This window comes from Perca fluviatilis, chromosome 20 (genome assembly GCF_010015445.1).
Source record: "Perca fluviatilis chromosome 20, GENO_Pfluv_1.0, whole genome shotgun sequence".
NCBI classification, from domain to species: Eukaryota; Metazoa; Chordata; class Actinopteri; order Perciformes; family Percidae; genus Perca; species Perca fluviatilis.
In genome coordinates, this window is record NC_053131.1 from 29,159,845 (window position 1) to 29,170,362 (window position 10,518).

Sequence of the window (10,518 nt, forward strand, 5' to 3'; positions counted from 1 at the left end):
CCGCATTCATGCCACAGCAAAGTGACCCAAGGCCGACTTAGACATTTTGGTTTTAGAGTTCACACCGTGCTCTAGCAAATGTGTAGTGCATATCGGTGCATAAAACAGCTTAAGCCTGAAGCTCATTTAGTCGATGTTGTTGTTATTGCTATTAGGCCTTTCTAAGTTCAACCAAGGCCCAAGCGGCCAAGCTGCAGGTTCTTTTAACTGACAGTCAAATAAATGAAAGAAAACCAGAGTGAAGCGGCAGCTGTTTTGGAGTCAGTTTTACATTTCTCAGGTGATTGCAACATGGATTGTATATCCTGATCTCTATTCAGCCCTTGAGGAACTTCACCCAGAGCAGAGAAACAAAACAGCCAAGATGATGTTTGCTGGTTGTTATGGTGACAGCCCGTGTGGCCTGTCAGTTAGCCTGTGAAACGACAGTCTGGCAGCGCGGGCACAGGCAGAATCTGCAGACTTCACCGCTGCTAACACTGTAGGCACTGTCCTCGCGGATAACACCACCTGACAGGACAGATACAGTACATACACACATACTGAGCATATTGGAAGTCATCGCTTACTCACTTTTTGTCCATAATAGACCTTTTTCACTGCAGACACTTTGATTTGTCCAAGTCCAACTAAGTCTGGCTCTGTAGCTTCACTGAGCCTAACATTAGTGATCCTGGATAACCCGTATCACGTAGCTGGTTATCGCTTGGGTCAGTTAAAACTGGGTTTATCAGTCAGCATGTTCATGTGAAAGAACAGGAGTTGTTCATTACAAGCAACATCATCAGAACAATATGACGTTTCATGCAAAAAGTAGCAGAAAGTGATATTCAGCGAGGAAAAATATATATAATTTAATCACACAACTAAAATGGAATTAGAAGCTGTTTGAAACAATAGATACAAATAAGGCTATAACTTAATTCAGGAATTATTGAATATGGTAGGCATTTTCAACAAGTTCACTAGTCTAGAATAGTAAAATGTTTGTGTTTTTTTATGTTGTAATGAACAGAGTGATATGAATTAATATCAACACTTAACAACTGTTAAAGTAAGTTTCGTAATGCTGCCAACGAAGAGAAGAATAGTACAGATAAAAAAAAGGCCTGAAGTTACTGCTTGGCAAATCTCTATGACCAAAATAATTTACTAAGCTAATTCACAATGTGTCCAACAATGTGCACATTTAATATGCAACTATGATCCCCAGTCATTGGTGTGTCAGTGTCTTGAACAGAAGCGTTTCCTCTATCTCTGACATAATTATAATAGAAATCAAAGCAATTCTACTGATATATTTTTATACCATGAATGATGTTTCTGTTGCTCTTCACCACTTTATTGTAAACTCTGTATTGTCGGGATTAACAGTTGGAATACTTAAATTTGGTCATTTCAAGGCAGGGTGGATTGCCTTAGCATTTGTACATATGAATATATACAAATCTGAAGTAATGTTCAGTGTCTTTTGTGGACGTAAACCATGTATAGCAATGTTTTCCTTAGGTTTGTGGAAGACTCAGGTGCTGGGTTCATCATCTGTCCCCTGACCTTACCTTCCCAGTCAGGATCCACAACATTTCCCAGTGACTTGGACATCTTCTCTCCTTTCTCACTGACCGCAAAGCCATGGACCACCAACAGATATCTTATATCAGCAAAATGAGAATATTGCAAGAGAGACTAGTGTGACTGAAGTTTTTCAATAATAAAAATGGTTTTGGCCCAAAAAAAGATGTTTTAGTCATATTTGTATGTGTTTGATTTTTCCGGATGATTGTAAATTATGTCCTAGTATAGTATGTTGAAAATATATATAGAAAAGACATAGAATAGTTTGTCGAAAAAAGTCATAAAAAAGTATTAGTGTAGTAAGTCAAATAATCTGGAAGAACATGCAAACTCCACAAAAAAAGGTCCAGCCCAGACTGGGTATTGAACCAAGTGCAGATTCTGCAGTGCTTACATGCTGTTGCTAGTTGGAGCAGTGCTAATCACTGAACCAACATACCACCAAATGTTTCTGGTCATCCAGCGATTATTATCATTAATAAAGTTTACTGTTTGTTAACTAACATAATCGAAGGAAAGTTAAATGTACAACCCTAACCCTAAGTAACCGTGCCACCAAATAAAGTATGTTGAAAACAGTCATGCAGTGGTGTTTCGAAAACAGCCATTACAAGGTCATATTATTGTCTGTTGAAAAAAGTGATTAAAAAGTTATAGCCAAAGCCAAGTCATTGACTATAGACCTATGGAAAATAGCACAGGTATCCGTCCTAATGACCTCAACACCACAGGAGTTAGAGGAGAGCAACTAGGCAAGGTGGGATTATTGTTTTCTTGTTTATTGGTTTGTTTTGTTTTCCTCGAGACTGCAGAGGGTGGGGGGGTTGAGAGAGGGGGTTGGTTCTTGTTCAATTGTATTTGTTTGTTCTATATGTTGTATGTTAAAAAATATAAAAATAATAAAAAATGTATGTCGAAAAAAGTGATGAAAACGCCATAGTATAGTATGTCGTAAAAAGTCAAAGTATAGTGTGTGGAAAAAAGTCGTACTGTAGTATAGTATGTCAAAAAAACTGATAAAAAGTCATAGTATAGTATGTCCAAAAAAGTCATGAAAAAGTCATAGAATAGTATATAAAAAAGCCATAATATAGTATGTAGGAAAAAGTGATAAAAAGTCACAGTATTGTATGTCAAAAAAGTAATAGTATAGTATGTCAAAAAAAGACAAAAAAGTCATAGCATGGAATGTCAAAAAAAGTCATAGTATAGTATGTCGAAAAAAGGCATGAAAAAGTCAGAGAATAATATACCGAAAAAAGTCATAGTATTGTATGTCGAAAAAAAGTTATAGTCTAGCATGTCAAAACAAGTCATAATATAGTTTCTTGAAAAAAGTCATGAAAAATTCATAGAATAGTATACCAAGAAAAAGTCTTATTATAGTTTGTCGGAAAAAGTGATAAAAAAGTCATAGTAAAGTATGTCAAAAAAATAGATAAAAAGTCATAGTATAGTAAGTAAAAAAAAGACAGTATAGTATGTCAAGAAAGACAAAAAAGTCACAGTATGTCAAAAAAATGTTTAACAAGTCATAGTATAGTATGTCAAAAAAATGTTTAACAAGTCATAGTATAGTATGTCAAAAAAAGTGATAAAAAAGTCATAGAATAATATATCGAAAGAATTCATAGTATATTATGTCATAAAAAGACAGTATAGCATCTTGAAAATAGTCAAAAAAGTCATAGTATAGTATGTGGAAAAAGTCAAAAAATGTCATAGTATAGTAGGTCGAAAAGAGTCATCACAAAGGACTTTGAAAAAAGCCATAGTATAGTATGTCAAAAAGGACGAAAAAGTCATAGCATAGTATGTCAAAAAGTCATAGTATAGTATGTCAAAAAAGGAAAAAAGTCATAGCAGTAATTATCAAAAAAGTCATAGTATAGTATGTCAAAAAAAAAGAAAAAAAGTCATAACATGGAATATCAAAAAAAGTCATAGTATATGTATGTCGAAAAGGGCATGAAAAAGTCGAGAGAAACAAAAAAGTCATATGTATAGAAAAGGTTATAGTCTTGCATGTCAAAAAAGTCATAATAGTATTTCTTGAAAAAAAAGTCATGAAAAAAGAATCATAGATACCATTATACCAAAAGTCTTATTATAGTTTGTCGGAAAAAGTGATAAAAAAGTCATATTAAAGTATGTCAAAAAAATAGATAAAAAGTCATAGTATAGTAAGTAAAAAAAAAGACATAGTATAGTATGTCGAGAAAGACAAAAAAGTCACAGTATGTCGACATTTTTTTTAACAAGTCATAGTATAGTATGTCAAAAAAAAATTTAACAAGTCATAGTATAGTATGTCAAAAAAAGTGATAAAAAAGTCATAGAATAATATATCGAAAGAATTCATAGTATATTATGTCATAAAAAGACAGTATAGCATCTTGAAAATAGTCAAAAAAGTCATAGTATAGTATGTTGAAAAAGTCAAAAAATGTCATAGTATAGTAGGTCGAAAAGAGTCATCACAAAGGACTTTGAAAAAAGCCATAGTATAGTATGTCAAAAAGGACGAAAAAGTCATAGCATAGTAGTATGTCAAAAAGTCATAGTATAGTATGTCAAAAAGGCCCAAAAAATCATAACTTGCCAGTCAATAATAGTATATTATGTCAAAAAGACAAAAAGTCATAACACGTGAAATGTCAAAAAAGTCATAGTATAGTAGCGCATGACGAAAAGGTCATAGAATAATATCGATAAAGTCATAGTATATCGAAAAAAGTATTATGAGGTCTAGTTACGTCAAAAAAGTCATAATATAGTTTCTTGAAAAAAGTCATGAAAAAGTATAGAATAGTATACCAAAAAAAGTCTTATTATAGTTTGAGGAAAAAGTGATAAAAAAGTCATAGTAAAGTATGTCAAAAAAATAGATAAAAAGTCATAGTATAGTAAGTCAAAAAAAGACATAGTATAGTATGTCGAGAAAGACAAAAAAGTCACAGTATGTCGAAATTTTTTTTAACAAGTCATAGTATAGTATGTCAAAAAAATGTTTAACAAGTCATAGTATAGTATGTCAAAAAAAAATTTAACAAGTCATAGTATAGTATGTCAAAAAAAGTGATAAAAAAGTCACAGAATAATATATCGAAGAATTCATAGTATATTATGTCATAAAAAGACAGTATAGCATCTTGAAAATAGTCAAAAAAGTCATAGTATAGTATGTTGAAAAAGTCAAAAAAGTCATAGTATAATAGGTCGAAAAGAGTCATCACAAAGGACTTTGAAAAAACCATAGTATAGGTATGCGTCAAAAAGACGAAAAAGTCATAGCATAGTATGTCAAAAAAGTCATTAGCATAGTATGTCAAAAAAGACGAAAAAAGTCATAGCATAGTATGTCAAAAATAGTCATAGTATAGTATGTCAAAAAAAGACAAAAAAGTCATAACATGAAATGTCAAAAAAAGTCATAGTATAGTATGTCGAAAAAAGACGAAAAAGTCATAGCATAGTATGTCAAAAAAAGTCATAGTATAGTATGTCAAAAAAAGACGAAAAAGTCATAGCATAGTATGTCAAAAATAGTCATAGTATAGTATGTCAAAAAAAGACGAAAAAAAGTCATAGCCATATAGTATGTCAAAAAATATAATCATGAAATGTCAAAAAGTCATAGTATATGTCGAAAAAAGGCATGAAAAAGTCATAGAATAATATACCAAAAAAGTCATAGTATTGTATGTCGAAAAAAAGTTATAGTCTAGCATGTCAAAAAAAGTCATAATATAGTTTCTTGAAAAAAGTCATGAAAAAGTCATAGAATAGCATACCAAAAAAGTCTTATTATAGTTTTACGGAAAAAGTGATAAAAAAGTCATAGTAAAGTATAGTGTCAAAAAAATAAAAAGTCATAGTATAAAAAATAGTAATGTCGAGAAAGACAAAAAAGTCACAGTATAGTATGTCAAAAAAATGTTTAACGTCAGCAGTATAGTATGTCAAAAAGTGATAAAAAAGTCATAGAATAATATATCGAAAAAATCCATAGTATATTATGTCATAAAAGAGCAAGCAGTATAGCATCTTGAAAATAGTCAAAAAAGTCATAGTATAGTATGTGGAAAAAGTCCAAAAAAGCCATAGTATAGTATGTCAAAAAGTCAACAAAAAGACATATTATAGTCTGTCAAAAAAAGTGATAAAAAGTCATAGAATATCGAAAAAGTCGTATTGTATGTCATAAAAAGACAGTATAGCATCTTGAAAAAAGTCAAAAAAGTCATAGTATATAGTCTGTCGAAAAAAGTCAAAAATGTCATAGTATAGTAGGTCGAAAAGAGTCATCACAAAGGACTTTGAAAAAAGCCATAGTATAGTATGTCAAAAAAAGGCATAGTATAGTAGTAAAAAAAATCATAGTACTTACTTGAAAAAAGTCAGTATAATCAATAAGTATAATATGTTGAAAAAAAGTCATAATATAGTATGTCGAAAAAAGTCACAGTATAGTATGTAAAAAAAAATTGAAAAAAGTCATAGTATAGTATGTCGAAAAAAGTCATAGTATAGTATGTCAAAAATGTCATAGTATAGTATGTTGAATATACACTCACCTAAAGGATTATTAGGAATGACATTATTTTGAGACTTAGTACTGTAGCTCATTCAGTAGGGACTTGGCTTGGGAACCGGAGGGTTCATGTCCCCAGAAGGACCAAGTCGAATAAATGTCATAGTATGTTGAAAGACTTGAAAAGTCATAGTATAGTATGTCAAAATAGTTAATGTATACAGTGTTAAGATAAAAATACATAGTATAATATGTTTAAAAAGTCATTGTATACAATGTCAAAAAAAGTCATAGTACTTACTTGAATAAAGTCAGTATAATAATATATCAAAAAAATTCATAGTATATTATGTCATAAAAAGACAGTATAGCATCTTGAAAATAGTCAAAAAAGTCATAGTATAGCATGTTGAAAAAGTCAAAAAATGTCATAGTATAGTAGGTCGAAAAGAGTCATCACAAAGGACTTTGAAAAAAGCCATAGTATAGTATGTCAAAAAAAGACGAAAAAGTCATAGCATAGTATGTCAAAAAAAGTCATAGTATAGTATGTCAAAAAAAGACAAAAAAGTCATAGCATGGAATGTCAAAAAAAGTCATAGTATAGTATGTCGAAAAAAGGCATGAAAAAGTCATAGAATAATATACCGACAAAAGTCATAGTATTGTATGTCGAAAAAAAATTAGAGTCTAGCATGTCAAAAAAAGTCATAATATAGTTTCTTGAAAAAAGTCATGAAAAAGTCATAGAATAGTATACCAAAAAAAAGTCTTATTATAGTTTGTCGGAAAAGTGATAAAAAAGTCATAGAAAAGTATGTCAAAAAAATAGATAAAAAGTCATAGTATAGTAAGTCAAAAAAAGACATAGTATAGTATGTCGAGAAAGACAAAAAAGTCACAGTATGTCGAAATTTTTTTTAACAAGTCATAGTATAGTATGTCAAAAAAATGTTTAACAAGTCATAGTATAGTATGTCAAAAAAAGTGATAAAAAAGTCATAGAATAATATATCGAAAAAATTCATAGTATATTATGTCATAAAAAGACAGTATAGCATCTTGAAAATAGTCAAAAAAGTCATAGTATAGTATGTTGAAAAAGTCAACAAAAAGCCATAGTATAGTATGTCAAAAAAGTCAACAAAAAGACATATTATAGTATGTCAAAAAAGTGATAAAAAAGTCATAGAATAATATATAAAAAAAATTCATAGTATATTATGTCATAAAAAGACAGTATAGCATCTTGAAAATAGTCAAAAAAGTCATAGTATAGTATGTGGAAAAAGTCAAAAAATGTCATAGTATAGTAGGTCGAAAAGAGTCATCACAAAGGACTTTGAAAAAAGCCATAGTATAGTATGTCAAAAAGGACGAAAAAGTCATAGCATAGTATGTCAAAAAAAGTCATAGTATAGTATGTCAAAAATGACGAAAAAGTCATAGCATAGTATGTCAAAAATAGTCATAGTATAGTATGTCAAAAAAAGACAAAAAAGTCATAACATGAAATGTCAAAAAAAGTCATAGTATAGTATGTCGAAAAAAGGCATGAAAAAGTCATAGAATAATATACCGAAAAAAGTCATAGTATTGTATGTCGAAAAAAAGTTATAGTCTAGCATGTCAAAAAAAGTCATAATATAGTTTCTTGAAAAAAGTCATGAAAAAGTCATAGAATAGTATACCAAAAAAAAGTCTTATTATAGTTTGTCGGAAAAAGTGATAAAAAAGTCATAGTAAAGTATGTCAAAAAAATAGATAAAACGTCATAGTATAGTAAGTCAAAAAAAGACATAGTATAGTATGTCGAGAAAGACAAAAAAGTCACAGTATGTCGAAAAAATGTTTAACAAGTCATAGTATAGTATGTCAAAAAAAGTGATAAAAAAGTCATAGAATAATATATCGAAAAAATTCATAGTATATTATGTCATAAAAAGACAGTATAGCATCTTGAAAATAGTCAAAAAAGTCATAGTATAGTATGTGGAAAAAGTCAACAAAAAGCCATAGTATAGTATGTCAAAAAAGTCAACAAAAAGACATATTATAGTATGTAAAAAAAAAGTGATAAAAAAGTCATAGAATATCGAAAAAGTTATAGTATTGTATGTCATAAAAAGACAGTATAGCATCTTGAAAAAAGTCAAAAAAGTCATAGTATATAGTCTGTCGAAAAAGTCAAAAAATGTCATAGTATAGTAGGTCGAAAAGAGTCATCACAAAGGACTTTGAAAAAAGCCATAGTATAGTATGTCAAAAAAAGGCATAGTATAGTATGTCAAAAAAATCATAGTACTTACTTGAATAAAGTCAGTATAATCAATAAGTATAATATGTTGAAAAAAAGTCATAATATAGTATGTCGAAAAAAGTCACAGTATAGAATGTCAAAAAAAGTAGAAAAAGTCATTGTATAGTATGTCGAAAAAAGTCATAGTATAGTATGTCAAAAATGTCATAGTATAGTATGTTGAATATACACTCACCTAAAGGATTATTAGGAACACCTGTTAAATTTCTCGTTAATGCAATTATCTAATGAACCAATCACATGGCAGCTGCTTCAATGCATTTAGGGGTGTGGTCCAGGTCTAGACAATCTCCTGAACTCCAAACTGAATGTCAGTATGGGAATAGAAAGGTGATCTAAGCAACTTTGAGTGTGGCATGGTCTGAGTATTTCACAATCTGCTCAGTTACTGGGATTTTCACACACAACCATTTCTAGGGTTAACAAAGAATGGTCTAAAAAAATAAAAACATCCAGTATGAGGCAGTCCTGGGGGGCGAAAATGCATTGTTGATGCTAGAGGTCAGAGGAGAATGGGCCGAGTGATTCAAGCTGATAGAAGATCAACTTTGACTCAAATAACCACTCGTTACAACCGAGGTATGCAGCAAAGCATTTGTGAAGCCACAACACGCACAACCTTGAGGCTGATGGCAGAAGACCCCACCGGGTACTGCTCATCTCCACTAAAAATAGGAAAATGAGGCTACAATTTGCACAAGTTCAAAAAATTGGATAGTTGAAGACTGTAAAAATGTTGCCTGGTTTGATGAGTCTCAATTTCTGTTGAGACATTCAGATGGTAGAGTCAGAATTTGGCGTAAACAGAATGAGAACATGGATCCGTCATGCCTTGTTACCACTGGGCAGGCTGGTGGTGGGGGTGGTGTAATGGTGTGGGGGATCCCTTTCACCTTCAGAACTTCCTTAATTCTTTGTGTCATTGATTCAACAAGGTGCTGGAAGCATTCTTTAGAAATGTTGGCCCATATTGATAGGATAGGGTCAAACACGGTATTAGTATGATGTTCCTAATAATCCTTTAGGTGAGTGTAGTCATAGTATACTATGTCGAAAAAAGTCATTGTATAGTATGTTGAAAAAAGTCAAAAAAATGACATGGTCCTGAAGTTCAGTCAGTAGGGACTTAGCTTGGGAACTGCAGGGTTGCTGGTTTAAGTCCCCAGACTAGACATATGATAGTATGTAGAAAAGAGTTGACATTTTTTTTATAGCATGTCATAGTATAGTATGTTGAAAAAAATCAAAACAGAGACTTCGTACTGTAGCTCATTCAGTAGGGACTTGGCTTGGGAACCGGAGGGTTCATGTCCCCAGAAGGAACAAGTCGAATAAATGTCATAGTATGTTGAAAGACTTGAAAAGTCATAGTATAGCATGTCGAAAAAGTCATAGTATAGCATGTCGAAAAAAGTCACAGTGTAGTATGTTGAAAAAATACATAGTATAATATGTTAAAAAAGTCATTGTATACAATGTCGAAAAAAGTCATAGTACTTACTTGAATAAAGTCAGTATAATCAGTATGAATAGTATGTTGAAAAATGTCATAGTATAGTATGTTGAAAAAAGTAATAGTACATACTTAAAAAAAAGTCAGTATAATCAGTATGTATAGTTTATTGATAAAAGTCATAATATAGAATGTTGAAAAAAGTTATATTATACTACGTTGAATAAAGTCATAGTAAAGTATGTCGAAAAAAGTCATAGTACAGTATGTCGAAAAATGTCGACAAAAAGTCATAGTATAGTATGTCGAAAAAATCTAAAAAGAGATAGTATTGTAGCTCACTCAGTAGGGGCTTATCTTGGGAACTGGAGGGTTGCTGGTTCAAGTCCACAGACAGGCAGAGTCAGAGAATTGTCATAGTAAGTAAGTAAAATCTATTTATAAAGCGCTTTTCACAGATAAAATCACAAAGTGCTGTACAAATATATATATATATAATATAGTGTGTTGAAAGGGTCAGTATAACCAGTCTGTATAGTATGTCAAAAAAGGTCATAGTATAGGATGTCGGAAATAGGTATAGCATGTTGAAAAAAGTCTTAGAATATTATATCAAAAAAGTCTTAGTATAGTTTG